This window comes from Neolamprologus brichardi, chromosome 4 (genome assembly GCF_056152115.1).
Source record: "Neolamprologus brichardi isolate AB-2024 chromosome 4, ASM5615211v1, whole genome shotgun sequence".
Lineage (NCBI taxonomy): Eukaryota > Metazoa > Chordata > Actinopteri > Cichliformes > Cichlidae > Neolamprologus > Neolamprologus brichardi.
Genome location: NC_142107.1, coordinates 24750914 through 24767103, shown reverse-complemented (window position 1 = coordinate 24767103; position 16190 = coordinate 24750914). Strand labels below are relative to the sequence as shown.

The window sequence follows — 16190 nt, the reverse complement described above, 5'->3', positions numbered from 1 at the left end:
GGGGACAATTCAATAATCGCTGGATATTGGTGGGGACATGTCCCTTCCGTCCATGCCAAATCTACGCCCTTGAAGTTAAAAGATTAAAACGAATAAAACAAGTTTTAAAAAGAGACTTTTCCATTTGATTACATTTTGTATGATGGATTATGCAGAAAAAGTAGAATTGGGCTAAAAGATCTATCACTTTATCACCTATTCAGGTTGTAAATCGTGTTTTTAAAAAGTAACTAAGTAACTAAGTAATTAATTACTTTTGAAAATAAGTAATCAGTAAAGTAACTGGATTACTTTTTTGGGGAAGTAATCAGTAATTAGTTACTGATTACTTTTTTCAAGTAACTTGACCAACACTGGTGGGCACATAACTGAGGTGTAGATATCCTACTGATTTGTTCAGCTTCAGAAAAGCATCTGTTGGGCTACATTTTCATGTTCAGTGCAAGTTTTAAGGATTTCTTCAGTTTTCCATCCATAAACCAAAGTCCAGCCTGACTCGACGTAGTCGTCCTTCAGAGGTACAGAAACACATTAAGTGGACTCGTGCTTTTTCTTAAACGTGTGCACTTTCTTATAATGAGGCCGGCGTAAGAACAAGCCTTACTGACCTCTGCTCAGAATGAACACAACCTGTGGTGGGATAACCTTTGTTGTCATACTGGAGGTGGAAATAAAACAGGACGCGGTTGTGTGGTTCAGGGAGATAGTGAAACCTTTCTTACTCTTTAACACTAACACAGAATCCAGACTCACCCACAGTCACAGTGGGTGAGTCTGCCAAAAGTCAGAAATGTGTTGCACAGTGAACCTGAGCAGTTTTTATTGGAGACAGTATAAAAAAAAAGGTCTATAAACCAAAACCAGCCATCACCTGAGGCTCCCTGATTGGATGCTGGCACCGCAATGCTCCCTGGTAAAGTCTCAAAGTCGAGGCTTGTTCACATTCATCTGTGTCCATCACATCATGTGAATCAAGTTTGGGTTCTCTAAAGGCAGAGCTGGAGACAAAAGGCGAGGCTGAGGAGATGGACGAAGACAAAGACGAAGGAATGAGCAGGACGACCCTCGCTGCTGTCAAACACACTATTTGAGTCAGTTGTGGTGGCCGTGGTGGTGGTGTAGGTACTTCTAGTGGTGGTGTTGGAGGCCGGAGACAAGAATGTCCCCAGCATCTTCGTCAGGAAGGTATCAAAGGAGCTCACTCTGGTGAAGGTCATAACTGAGCTTCGTCTCCTCCTGGCCGAGGGGCTTGGAGCTGTTAACACGACCGCCTGGAACCAAGAGCCGCCCTGCTTACACATCAGCGGGCCGCCAGAATCACCCTGAACAGACGGGAAGGGTCAGTTATTATTTTCCTGTGACTCAAAGGAAGACTTTGATACACCTTTTTTTGAGAAACAAAATTTTAATGAAACAAAACAACTAAAAATGTGAAAAGAGATCACAAATACACTTCTGCCCTGTTTTTGCTTTTAAAGTATTTTCTCATAGATTTCAAATTCAGAATGATTTGGTTGATATGTCATTCTCATGAAGAGGAAAGTTATAAAAGCTTGAAAATAAAACAAAATACAGAGGGACTCTTTTAAATCACAATTAAAATGCTCTAAAGCATTCCAGCATACAGGCCGGTGACAATGTGACTTTAACAGACACATAAAGACACCAGCTTTGCTCTAACTGGCCTGTAATGACAGTTAGAAAATTCAAGCAGATTGATGAAACTATCCAAATTCATCTTGTGACTCTGATGAGCAGCTAAATCCAAGGTCCAGAATAAACATGTCAGCAGACAGTGTTATAAGAAGAAGAATCCAGTCATTTACCTGCTGCAGTGGAAACACGTCTGTACAGATGCTCTCACTCGATGATGAGTTCCCACAGTTTACCACCGAGGTCTGAAACTGCTGCATAACTTCCTCAGCTAACATCATGAAAGATAAGAAAATCCTGATGTTTGACTAAAGAAACCGTAAGTGCAGTGGTCCACATGTGTAATCTGAGAGATGGACTGAGTCTGGATCCATTTAGCTTCAGACGACCCAACACGACAGTCCACTCAGACGCTACAGGGGAGCTGTGGGAGGAACAAAGCACACAAACATAATCTTCATCAGCTTCAAACAAGATCTATACCTTTACACTCAACTTCATGGGACCCAAGTTTTACACACTTGAACCTGGTGACATTCAGGCCTGATTCTAATTAAAGAGGTATATATTTAACTAGATGAACTCTGTGCAGAGCAGCATCAATGACGGCAGGTGTGATGTTAAGTCGGGAACAGGGCTGGAGGTGGGTTGCATTGTGGCTTGCAGATCCACAGTAACCACTGTCAAAACAATTCACTTCAATTTTATTTATACAGTGCAAATTCACAACAACAGTCACCTCAAGGTGCTTTATATTGTAAGGTAGACCCAACAATCATATGACCCCCAGTGAATAATCTTAGAAGGAAAAATTCCCCTTTAACAGGAAGAAACTAGTTAGCAGTGAAGTTTCTCTCCAAGTTTGTTTCAAAAAAAGTATCCAGAAACACGTCAGGTGGACGTGCACATCAGGTTACACTGTAAATGACAATGTACCTATGGACTAGATTTAACACAGAATCAGCTTAAATGCTAACCCGGTGTGGGACTGACCAGTTACATGTGTGGAAAGTGTAGAAGTGTGGCACCATCAGGTGATGTGGGCTGGCACTGAGATCATCTGATCTGCTAGGACTGTGTTCAGTTTCCATTTTTAAAGACTCGCTCATTGCATTTCATTTCAAGGGATGGTTACATTTGTAGTTTGTTGAGCACAGTTTTCACTGGTGGATTGATCCACAGTGGAATAAAGCTTGTTTACAACACGTTGAGTCCGTTTGAACTGTAAAAAGTAGTGAGTGTAAATCTGAAAAAGATGTTTTGTTAAAACAGTAATCTAAAACACTGTTTTAATAATATGTTGAGAACAATTTTGTTCTAGATAAAAAAGGTACCTATTATAAATCATAAATGGTTTTGCAGTTCTACTTCAGTTTGCAAGCAGAGAGCAAGTAAAGCTTGTTGTGATGAAAAACACATGAACTAAAATCAAAAATAAGTTCATTACATTCTTGGTGCTGCTTGTCTCTTTGTTTTTTGCTGTCTAATCGATAAATTATGATTGAGCATAAAATGCAAACATGTTAAAACTCGTGCTGTTTTTGGTCAGGCAGATTTAGACATCCCAACATACAAAGAGCTGAAGTGATGAAGAAAATCAAAAACAATGAACAGTTACAACTGCAGCTGTGCTCTTCATGCTATATTTTTGTATGTTTTTCCTGAGATTATTCCAGTCCTTGTGCATTCTGCTATCTCTTCCTTCCCTGTTCTGGTCAACTTGTCAACCAGTCAGTATTTAAATGGTGCACAGGTGTTATCCACGTCACCCAGCGTGCTGTTCGGATTTTTGTTGATTAAATTGTGCAAACTTCAACCTCAGCTCCAACTCACCTTGAGAAACAGTCGGCGTTGCTCAGCACAGAGTCCAAGGCCACCAGAGTCCCACCGCACACGTGACTTCCATTTTTCTGTAAGCCTGCCATACATGGCCATGAACCGGCTATCGCCACTGAAGTTCCCCCCAAAATGTGAGAACTCCTCGGTGCTTGTCCACAGACCACCGCTGAGGAGAAAAAAACTTGGACCAAATAAACCCATCAGTTCAAGTATTTTGTTTTCTTTAATAAAGTGTTGCCATGATGGGCACTTACGCTGGGGAGTGGCTGGAAGCAGCGTGGTTGTTGTAGTGGTGTGGGTGGTTGTGGCAGGGATTAAGATTGTTGTAGCATATTTGTGTTATGTTTGGAGTTATTAGGGTTTACACTTGCTGTAGTGGTAGTTTTAGGGGTGGTGGTTGTTTTAGGGGTGGTGGTTGTTTTAGGGGTGGTGGTAGTTTTAGGGGTGGTGGTTGTTTTAGGGGTGGTGGTTGGAGGGGTGATGGTAGTTTTAGGGGTGGTGGTTGTTTTAGGGGTGGTGGTAGTTTTAGGGGTGGTGGTTGTTTTAGGGGTGGTGGTTGGAGGGGTGATGGTAGTTTTAGGGGTGGTGGTTGTTTTAGGGGTGGTGGTTGGAGGGGTGATGGTAGTTTTAGGGGTGGTGGTTGTTTTAGGGGTGGTGGTTGGAGGGGTGATGGTTGTTTTAGGGGTGGTGGTTTTAGGGGTGGTGGTTGGAGGAGTGGTGGTTGTTTTAGGGGTGGTGGTTATTTTAGGGGTGGTGGTTGGAGGGGTGGTGGTAGTTTTAGGAGTGGTGGTTGTTTTAGGGTGGTGGTTATTTTAGGGGTGGTGGTTGGAGGGGTGATGGCAGTTTTAGTGGTGGTGGTTGTTTTAGGGGTGGTGGTTGGAGGGGTGGTGGTTGTTTTAGGGGTGGTGGTAGTTTTAGTGGTGGTCGTTGTTTTAGGGGTGGTGGTTGGAGGGGTGATGGTAGTTTTAGGGGTGGTGGTTGTTTTAGGGGTGGTGGTTGGAGGGGTGATGGTAGTTTTAGGGGTGGTGGTTGTTTTAGGGGTGGTGGTTGGAGGGGTGATGGTTGTTTTAGGGGTGGTGGTTTTAGGGGTGGTGGTTGGAGGGGTGGTGGTTGGAGGAGTGGTGGTTGTTTTAGGGGTGGTGGTTATTTTAGGGGTGGTGGTTGGAGGGGTGGTGGTAGTTTTAGGAGTGGTGGTTGTTTTAGGGTGGTGGTTATTTTAGGGGTGGTGGTTGGAGGGGTGATGGCAGTTTTAGTGGTGGTGGTTGTTTTAGGGGTGGTGGTCTTTTTAGGGGTGGTGGTTGAAGGGGTGGTGGTTGTTTTAGGGGTGGTGGTGGTAGTAGGGGTGGTGGTTGGCACTGGTGGCAGTCCTTTGCTGGTGACACTGAGGTCAGGGTTAGGGGTTTGTAGCTTAAATCTATTCGCTGGAACGTTGGACACAATGTAATTACACAGCAAAAGAAGACACGAGTAGGCAAAGTTCTTCATGTTTCTCGTGCACGGGAGAGAACCGGACAAACGCCGTTCCTTCGCTTGACCCCAGTCGCTCTCGTCCGCTCCCCCGTAACACTGCTCTTTTATTGAGGTTACATGAATATACATAGGTTCATTAACATATGACGTTTACATACAAACAAAGAGTACCTCACCTGTGTGTGTGTGTGTGTGTGTGTGTGTGTGTGTGTGTGTGTGTGTGGTCAGAGTGTGACCCCATAAATGACTTCCCTAAACCTGCTGGTCTGGAAGTCCAGCAGGTCATCTAAACAAAAGGCACTTAGACTAAAACAGATATAGACACGTTTATCCATAAAACAATAAGACAAGGTACGACCTCTCCCAAGCTCCCAGAGTGCTCTGGAATGCACACAAAGTTTGCAGACTATTAAGGATCAAACCTCTACCAATCTAAAACTAATTATGAAACTCTAAGCATATATAAGTAGATATTTCTAAGCATAAATGATAATCAACAATACAAAACCTGACACGTTTTGTGTGTGTGTGTGTGTGTGTGTGTGTGTGTGTGTGTGGGGGGGGGGGGGGGGGGGGGGGGGGGGGAGTTTTAGCCTAGGCCACCAAGCAGGCTAGGACAGCCACTGGCGGCAGTCCTCTGCAGGTGACACAGAGGTCACTGTTGGTCCCAGTGGACGTGAACGTCATGAAGCCCGGCCGGTTGGAGGAGATCCGGCTGTTGATCCAGGTCTGGTACCGGGATACTCTGGCGTAGACTCCTGGAAGATTCGGCCTGGCACAACCTTCCCCAAAACTGACGACTCCCGCCTGAATCCAGCGACCGCTCTGCTTGATCACCATTGGACCTCCTGAATCTCCCTTTGAGAGCAGAAACATTTACTGTTAGCTGAGGAGAAGAAACTGTAGAAGGTGAAAATGTGCCAAACACAGGTAACAACAATCACCTGACAGGAGTCCTTTCCTCCATCAGGTAACCCGGCACAGATCATGTTGTCAGTGATTCTTCCCACTCCATAGTCACATTTACACTGCCTGTTTCCCACCACGGGAACCTGCACCTCCATCAGGTTTTTTGGAGAAGGAAGGGACACTAAGGCAAAAAAGTATAAAGCAGAAAAAGTAAAGTAGATGAAAGGTCTCCCTCATTTGATACCAGGACTATTGTGTGGCTGTAATTCCTTCTGTATCAAAATATTTTTCTTATCTAGTCATAATTTAACACTGGGGAATGACGCTTTGGCTGTGAAATGGAGAAACAACGCGAGTATTCACATGGCGAGACAAAAATTGGAAGGATTCTAACGTAAAATTGGCCAAAAAATGAGGTGAGTGGTGAGGTTGGATGCACTCCTTTTGCAGGCCTGTTGACTGCAGTGGCTTGTTTTATCTCAAACACTCTTGAAAGAGTAGCTCTCAAACAGCTAACAGATCAACTGCAGAGGAACGGCTCATTTGAAGGTCTCTATCACACTTCTAGGTCATTTTGACGCAGCATTTTCAGTTTCTTGTATTTTGGTATTATTCTATATGATTTATGTTCTGATTCTCTAGTTGTGCTGTTTTGATTGTTATTATTCTATGTTTCAGTTTAATTCTGGTTATGAGTTTAGTTCTCAGGTTTTGTTCTTGTTCCCTCGTGTTTAGTGTAGGTGTCACGTCTGTGCCTATTGTGTGCTTCCTGTTTTACTTTGAAAGTCTGTGTCTCATGTCAGTGTTTCTAATTTTGCTTCCCTTGTCTCGTTAGGTCTAAATTCTCCCAGCTGTGCTTCCCTCCTGTCTCCGATTCCCGGATTACTCGACTGTGTACTTAAGCCCTGTGTTTTCTCTGCTCCGTGTCGCGTCGTACCCTCTGTGTGTCGTCTCTGTTTCCTTGTAGTTTATGTTTATAGTTTTCTAGCGTTAATCCTTAGTTTCCATGTTCAGGGTATTTTGTTTGTTTTTCACAAGTTCATTATTTGAATTGTTTTTCCAGCAGTAAGGCTGTGCTTTAGGTTAATCAGTCAGACTCTGAGTCCTGTATTTGGGTCCAATCCTGCCTGCAGCTCTGCCAAAACACGACAGTTTCAGAGTTCATCACAGCACAGAAACAGCTTTAGTGAAGGTTACAAATGATCTTCTTATGGCCTCTGACAGTGGACTCATCTCTGTGCTTGTCCTGCTAGACCTCAGTGCAGCGTTCGATACTGTCGACCATAATATCCTATTAGAGCGATTAGAACATGCTATAGGTATTACAGGTACTGTGCTGCAGTGGTTTGTATCATATCTATCTAATAGACTCCAGTTTGTGAATGTAAATGGAGAGTCCTCTTCACACACTGAGGTTAATTATGGAGTTCCACAGGGTTCAGTGCTAGGACCAATTCTGTTTACATTATACATGCTTCCCCTAGGCAGCATCATTAGAAGACATAGCATACATTTACACTGCTATGCAGATGACACCCAGCTCTATCTGTCCATGAAGCCAGATAACACACACCAATGAGTTAAACTGCAGGAATGTCTTAAAGACATAAAGACTTGGATGGCCGCTAACTTTCTGCTTCTTAATTCAGATCAAACTGAGGTTATTGTACTCGGAGCTGAAAAGCTTAGAAATGTAATTCATTACTATCAGGAAGTACTAAAAACTCTCTGAAAAGCCTTCAATTAATCCAAAATGCTGCAGCAAGAGTCCTTTATTGCTTGAAGTATTTCTGAGCCATCTGAGAAAGCACACTTATTTCCTTCAGTGTGGAGATTTTTTACTCTAAAACCAATCAGGTGTCTTTATGACCCACCTCCTTCTCCAATTCTGCCCCAGCCGGTGACCCAGCTGTTAACATCGCTGTAGAAGATGCTGTTTGAAGCTGCCAGGCAGACGGGAGAAATGTACTTGTTGAAAGTCACCGGTGAGGAGAGCTGCAGGAGGCAGATGTCGTTGTCATCGGTACCAGAGTTGTAGTTTGGATGTTTGATGATCTTTGTTACAGTTCGAGACACTGCATTGGGATTAGATCCCTGTAGACTCTGACGTCCCAGATTCACAGTCAGTCCTCTCGGGTTGGTGCTGAGATCATCAAGGAGCACAAAATAGCATGCAGTTATTACGATGGCTAAAAAGAAATGATATTATTGACTTCCTACTCTGTTAAATATTTATCCTGTTACACCCTCAGCCCCCTGATTACGACCTTTCATAATCTCTTTATGGTAATAAATCTTGTTTAGTGTTCAGCTTCAGCGTCATTACTCACGTTTCAAAGCAGTGAGCAGCAGTCAGCACCCACTGACTGTTAATGAGGGATCCTCCACAGAAGTGGGACCCAAAGCTTTGCAGACTGACCTGCCAGGGCCAGCTGCCAGGAGAAGCTTCCTGTCCTCCTACAATCTTGGTGTTCAGAGGCGCCTGACCACAAACTGAAGACAGACATTAAAACACAGAGTGAGCATTACTGTAAGAGCTGTAAACTCTCAGCATTACAAACTGCTGAGTGAGGACACAGTGATCCTGGACTAACAGCAGTAAAAAGTCATCTGATTTCAGAAGTTCACTGCGTCTCAAGTCTAGAGTCCAGTCAGAAACTAATATTCATCCTCATGATGTATTAAACATTACAAGTTAAAAGGAAACTTTATCTTACCACCCAGCTGTGACTCAGACTCTGAAACACAGGAAAACATTTTGGTTAGTGTCACCTCGGCTATTTTGAGTCTTCAAACTGGACGTCTGGACTTTTGGAGCATTTTTAAAGACATCATCTGATCAATAACAGCGCTGCTGCGGTTTCAAGTCTTTGGTGTCTGGGAGTCCACGAACACATGAACTGCAGTTACATCATAAGTTTAAAGCTTATGGACGTGCTGCACATGATTACTACATGATTACAATGACCAATAATTATTTTTAGGGGCTTGTTTATATTAAATAAAACATGATACAGAGCATTACAGCACATTAAAAACACAACAGCCTTAATTAACGCAGTGGGCGATTGGACCCAAACGTTGGGTTGATACGTCATCACTTAACAGATAACAAGGAGGGTAACTAAGAGTGAGCTCATAACTAAGATCTCCACCCTCCCATCGAAATATGGCCACATCTGACTTCATGAGCTTTAAGAAAAATAATTTCCTTGGTACTAAAACTGACTCTGAAGTACAATTTCAATAACTTAGAGGGTAACTGTGGCAGATCGTCTCAAAACAAATTTCCCACGCGTGGGACTAAAGGTTATCTTATCTTGAAACAAGCTTAATCTCCACATTTCAACTTTTGTTTCAAAATAGATTTTCTAATTTAATCTTGAAAATTTGACTTTATTCTTAAAATGATCAGTAATGTTTTTTCCTAATGTGGCCCTAATACTCTGTAATTAAGTTCTAACTACATAATTATATCTAATAAAGTGACTTCTTACATTATATCCAATATAAGCATTAGAAATATCCTGTCTCAGAGTGATGCTGAAAAACTGGTTCATGCATTTATTACTTCCTGGACGACTGAGATTCATTATTATCAGGAAGTCTTCAGTTAATCCAAAAGGCTGCAGCCAGAGTGCTGACAGGGACTAGAAGGAGAGAGATTTCTCCTGTATCGGCTTCCCTTCATTGGCTCCCTGTCATGGGACTCAGCATTTTCTGTTCATTTTGCATCATTGGCATGTACTGTAGAAGACATGCTAAGTTCTTGTTGTTTCTACCATTAGTTCGGATTTCAGTAACCTTGTATTTTGACATTCTTTTATGTTAAGTCATCCAGTTATCTTAAACGTCCTTAGTTGCTCAGTCTTTAGTCCTTGTCGATCTAGATCCTGTTGTGTCGTCACCCCTTATGTTCCAGTCTGCCTTGTTCATGTTGTCAAGTCAGTATTATGTCTGCCTCCGTCATGTTTCCTGTTTTATTTTGAAAGAGTCTGGCGTTCTTTGTTCATTGTATTTAGTTTCACTTCCCCTGATCGCCCCTCGTGTGTATTTAGTCTGTGTGTACGTTTCTGTCTGTGTCACCATGTCTATTCACAGCACTCATAGTAGTCACAGTAAACATAGTTATCATAGTTATCGTGTTTAGTTTTCCCAGTGTAGGTTGCAGTTTAGTTTGTATTGTATTCATATTTATCAGCCAAAATAAAATGGCTTGGCTTTGGTTTAACTCTCCGCTCCGTCTGCTTCTGTGTGGGCCCTCGTTCTCGCACAGTCAGCTCCGCTGGCCGTGACACTCCCAGTTAAATCCAGAATTGAATTCAACATCCTGCTCCTCACATACAAGGTCTTAAATAATCCGGCCCCATCTTATCTTAATGACCTTGTAGTACCATATCACCCCCTGAAATGTTGGTGATTTGACGATATATAAATAAAACTGAATTGAACTGAATTTTCTTATCAGAACAAAAACAACAGCTGAATGTCATCTACGAGGACGTGAACCACGTATTTGAACTATAATATCTCTTCTTGAGTATTAAGACTTAATATGTTAACATTATAAAACTCTGTAATATAAGTCGTAAGTTCTTAGTATGAATTGAAATAAAATTTAAACACTGAATCAAAGCTAAAATAAATTAAATACAATAAAAAATTAAATAATAATTAAAATACAATAAAATAATAAAAATACATTAAAATAAAATAAAATTTAAACTCGGAATCAAAGCTAAAATAAAATAAAGCAGCTCTAATAACTGTGATACAGACGCTGATTGATGGAGAGCAGTTCAGCCTCTCAGCTGCTTCCAAACCAAACAGATTAATCTGTGTTTAAGCTTTCATCACCAAGATAAAGATGAAGCTAAAATAAACCACCAGTCCTCCTTTTCCTGCAGTGTCACTTTAAAGTGAAGCGATGTGCTCCTGAGTGTTTTCGCCCTCTCAGTCGTACCTGATGCAGGTGTGTGCAGAGAGCTCTTACCTTGGGTCAGGAGCATCAGCCCAGCAGCCAAACACATCACTTTGTAGAAAGCCATCGCTGTAAGATCCATACGTCCAGACCTGCTGAGGCTTAAATAGCCTTCCTCTCTCATCCTCCTCTCTGTCTGCATTAAACACACCTCTCTCTGACACCTGTCTGACGACACACCCAACGCCTCACTGCAGCTCACCTGATCCAGGAATTTCAGCAATGTTGAACTTTTTTATTTATCCGTTCCAGCTCAATTTCTCTCCCAGTCAATCAGTACACGTCCTTTTCTCCTTCCTTGGTGTCCAGCCTCACATACAGTTCACGATGAGCCTTTTCCTTTATCTTTGCCAGCAGTCCGGTCCACTTCCTTCAGCTCCCTCACTATCCCACTTTTTCTTTGCTAACCTCTTCCTTTGAATGCTTTCCTGTACTTCCTCATCCTAACACCAAGTCTTCTTCAGTACACCAAACACCTTCTTGGATGTTTCCCTCAGCACTTTCCCAGCTATCTGGTAACTTTTTCCTTCCAACCAGAACCTGAACTCTGAGCTACATTCTGCCTTCTTTAACTTCCACCATTTCATCTTCATCTCTGTCTTTAGCCGCGTCCTCTTCTTGATTTTTATAGTCATCCTACAGAGTGCCATCAAAATCTCCCCTGAGGCCACCGTGCAGTCTTACATCTCAGATCGCAGGTTCTGCATAAGACATAATTTTATTGTCCAGCAGAATTACTGGACTTGAAAACCTGATGCTGAACAAACTGAACTTCACAATTTAGCATTTCTTCTTGATATTTCATTCTGCTTTTTTCTAACCTAAATAATAAATATATTTTAGGGGTGCAACAATACTCGTATCGATATTGAACCGTTCGATACAGTGCTTTCGGTTCGGTACGCATATGTATCGAACAATACAACATTTTTAATTTATTTCATCAACTTTCCTTCTGACGGTGCTGTCTGTGTTGAGAGCTCAGTGGATCTGCGCTCGACAGTGCAGCCTAGGCGGAGTAGTCGAACACAGATTCACTGAGCACAGGGCAAGCTAGCAGACAGAAGCTAGGCTAGTTGCAACATGGCAAATTGAACCTCCCCCACCCTCATTCAGATCTGGCGTTTGGAACTATTTTGGTTTTCATGTGACGTATGACCCTGAAGGTAAGCGTGTCATGGACTAAAGTAAAACAGTATCTTGGATGTGTCACGCAATGCTCAATTACATGGGTGGGAACTAGTGCATTAGCGCAGTTAGCTCGTTAACGTGTTGGCCGTCCAGCCCCACCCACGGGGCGATCCGCGGTAGCTCATTAACGGAGATTTGCCGTGTTGTGGCGTTAACGTCATTTCAGATTAACGCTGACAGCACTAGTGGGAACACAACGAATATGACTGCACATTTACTCCGACATCATCCTCGTGCAAAGACAAGTGGAAGCAGACAAAAACAACAAGCACGCATGCTACAAACTTTACCCCAGTCATTTAGACAGCCGTTAGCACATGATTCTCCTTATGGGGACCTGATATGTTTAATATGCTGCTGAGAATATAGCACAGAAGAAGCGTATAGTAGAGCTTTTATTTTGGAAAGAGACATTTCTCTGTAATAAACTCTCTTTTCCAAAGATGAGTGATTCCTCAATCAGATACAGGGCTCGCAAAATCGCTAAATAACCAGGGCTGCACATAAGTGGTCCGCAGGTGCGCATTCGCTGTCAAAATAAAAAACGCGCACAAGATAAGAAGTTGCAACGCCTGTTTGCGTACATAAGATTTTCAGGAGGAGGACAGACATTTGTTTAGAACTCTTAAAGATGTCGAAGAAGCTCCTTTAAGCAATTACTTTGGTGTTCTTCCACCTCCAAAGAAATGTCAGGAGTCTGAACCACAAAAGAAGTGCATATTCTCGGAAAAGTGGTTGCAGGAGGTGAGCTGGCTTTAAACAAATGATGAATGCACAGAGATGTGATGCAGAATGTGCCGTGAAAATTTAATAAATGACAAATTAAAAAGGCATGAACATTTTTTTTGTATCGAAAAAATATCGAACCGTGACACCAAAGTATCGAACCGAACCGAACCGTGAATTTTGTGTATCGTTGCACCCCTAATATATTTATATTTATTATTTATAAATATTTATATTTATTCTGCTCTTAAAAATTTGAGCATGTGCGAGTCAAAAAATAGTGAACCTGTCTCTTATTATTCGGCTGTAACTCTGATAACAACCAATCCCAGAGTAAAGACAGCTGTCAGCATTTTCTTTAAACTTGACTTAAAAGCTCAGCAACACAATAACGTCAGAAGAACAATGACCCGACTCTTTATTGTGCAATTATGACTAATGACTAAGAATGTAAAGTTCAAATGTCAGCACTGAAGTTTTGTTTAAAGAAGCAGTTTCTGTTTGAGCTGTATGATTCACTCAGAGATTAAAAAGGACAAAAACACAACAGATCTGTTGTGTGATTCATTTATCTGCACTGACAGCAGGACTTACACAGTAGGGAGTGTCAACAATCACCCTGCTCGGGAATTAAGTGGTCAGACTGTATTAGGTTTCCTAGAATTAACAAATGAACTGCATCCACTGTCAGTGACATAACGTGGAATTACAGTCTCCTAGTTCTCACTCCCCCCCCCTTTTTTTTGTATATGAGGGGTGGGGGGCACACTGGTGGTCTAAATACTAGAGACTGCGGGCAATATTACATTTCCTCTGCACATGCTCAGTAAGACTGTGGAAGTGAAGTGCAGTTATCTCACTTATGCAGAGATGCTCAAGGTTCAATCGAATTTTCTCATAAGGAAATTTGTTTTTGGAATATTTTTTTGCTGCCAAAACTTTGGATAACTGGATTTTTTATTTTTTTTTAATTCCAGAGGCCAAACAAAGACTCACAGGCTTGGACAGCTGATTGAAGGAGATGCTCTGTCCTCACTGCTGTTCTGCATCGGCATGAAACCCCCTCAGTGAGATCGTTGACGAGACTGGCTGCAGACACGACTATAGAATCGAGTAATCATCAGCCACCTCCTCTACACGGATGACATCGAGCTGCCAAGAGTGAAGGAGACATCGATTCACAGATCCACACCACCAGGATATACAGCAACGACATCGGAAGGTCGTTCATACCGGAGAAGTGTAGTCGGATGGAGACAAAGACAGGTGATGGTGTTTAAATGGTGCTTTAATTAATTAATTTATTTTCACTTTAACGACGCTGAAGGAGATAGCGTACAAAAAAAACATATGGAAAAGATAATAAAGATTTTTTGTGTTAATTTTATTTCAGTCATGTAAACAATATGCAGAAGTTCATTTAGCAAAAAATTAATTGGATAACAATACTGTGAATGCTCATCGTTTAGCATGAACGCCAACATCACCTCAAATTTTTACAGGTGTGCAATTGAGAGCTTGCTGACGAGCTGCATCACAGTTTGGTACAACCGTAAATCACTACAGAGGGTGAAGGCAGCAGAGCACATCACTGGCACGAGGCTTCCTGCCATTCAGGACATTTATCTCCAGCGATGCCTCTGTAAAGCACACAGCATCATCAAGGACCACAGCAGCACATCAGCTATTCTCCCTGTTACCATCTGGCAGACGTTACAGGAGTCTGTCTGCTCGACTACAAGACTTAAAAACAGTTTTTACCACCAACCATACGACACCTCAACCACAATACTTAAACACACAACACAGCGCTCAGAAGCTACCCTGCAGCTTCACAAGTACTCTGTTTAATCTGCACTGGTCACTTCACTTTATTGTCACTGATATTTATATTTAAAAGTGCAATACTGTAATTTTCTGCTGCTCATTCCTGTGCAGTATCCCATCTGCCCTCCCGTCATATTTCTTTTCAAGATTTTCTTATTTAATCACTAGTGTACATATATTTATATTTATAGATACATATATATTTAGTCATCTTTTCTCTTTTACCACGTCTCTCTAATATTTTGCTTCTTACTATTTTTCTATTTTTTATTTTATTATATTTTATTATATTTTCTCCTACTGTATCATGCTGCTGAGTGACTGCTGCTCGTCAAACACATTTCATTGCAATGTTGACCCTGTGCTAACTTGCATATGACAAATAAAACTGAAAACTGAAAAACATCAGCATTCACACTAAAGAGGAAAAACACAGTCACAGTTATGAACCAAATAAACTGTTCAGGTAAATTCACCCAGTCAGGGGATCGCAGCCTAGCTGACTGACTGGGTTTCTCCCAGGCTGACCATGAAGCACAGCGGCTGAGTGATTAATGCTGGTGTGCGTCACATCTATTATGTCTGTAATACCTCTGTTTTGCTACGCTGATGCAGATTTGACGTAGCTACTTCTTACGAGTTATTCACCACCTGAACAGTTTAGGTGGTTCATAATGTGGCTTCAAACACTGTGACGTTTTTCCTCGTTTGTACTGAGATCTTATTTTTATTTTCTGTTTTTTTCTTCATTTTTGCAGAAACCCTTATGTACCATCACACATTAGAGAAACTGCATCTTTTGCAACTCAGTCCCTGGATGTAAGACCATCCTTCTGATTCAGGATAATCACGGGTATGGTGCCTTCAGCCGACAGACACCACACTGCACCTTTGTTGTGTTATGCTCATGTCGTGGATTACTGGAATGCTGGTGGAACTGAGACACCTGTGATTTTCTGGATCTTTAGTTATTATTACAGTCAAGCAGAAACACTTTGACTAAACAGTGATTTTAATTTTTTGTGTGACTTCTTTATCTTCAGGGTTCAGGTCACAGGTGAGATAAGTGCAAAAAAACCAATTAACAATATAATAAAACATGAAGCACTCCTGTGTGTGTGGGAAGGAAGAGGGTGAATTTTTGAAAACTGGTTCTCAGGAAACACTGTAATGATAACATTATGTAAAAGATGATTTCCTGGAATAATACTTTAATGTCTGTCAGCAAACTGGATCTACCCGTAAGAGCACAGGTGAGTTTACAGGTATGCAGGAATGCAACGTCATTGTGCCGTGAGAGGACCTGAAGATGAAACAATTCCTCTGATTAAAGGAGACAATAGAGATTGCATTAGAGTTTTTGTAAAAGGCTGGCAGGTTATTAAAAGCTCTGCAAGGAATTAGCTGCTTGCTTATACACACCTGAAACACACGGCAGGTTTATTGGCATTAAAAAATAAGAACAAAGAATGTAACATGAAAAAACAGACGCTCCATCTTTTCTTTGAAATCCCAAACAATGCCATCACTGTCATTCTTAGTGAGAAGAAACTTGGTATATATCTGTTTATGTGCTCATTTGGGGGCTGGTGAG

At 41.7% G+C, this 16190-nt stretch overlaps 1 long non-coding RNA gene and 1 pseudogene across 1 annotated transcript; one reads left to right on the top strand and one right to left on the bottom strand.

The window, feature by feature from the left end:
* Nucleotides 1-986: 986 nt before the first annotated feature.
* On the bottom strand, nucleotides 987-10994 carry LOC102779121 (uncharacterized; annotated as a pseudogene).
* An 891-nt stretch (nucleotides 10995-11885) lies between these two features.
* LOC148103051 (uncharacterized) lies at nucleotides 11886-15857 on the top strand. Its single transcript, XR_015719007.1, has 3 exons — nucleotides 11886-12018; nucleotides 13747-14035; nucleotides 15355-15857. It is a non-coding gene; the product is annotated as an uncharacterized LOC148103051 (long non-coding RNA).
* Nucleotides 15858-16190: the final 333 nt, after the last annotated feature.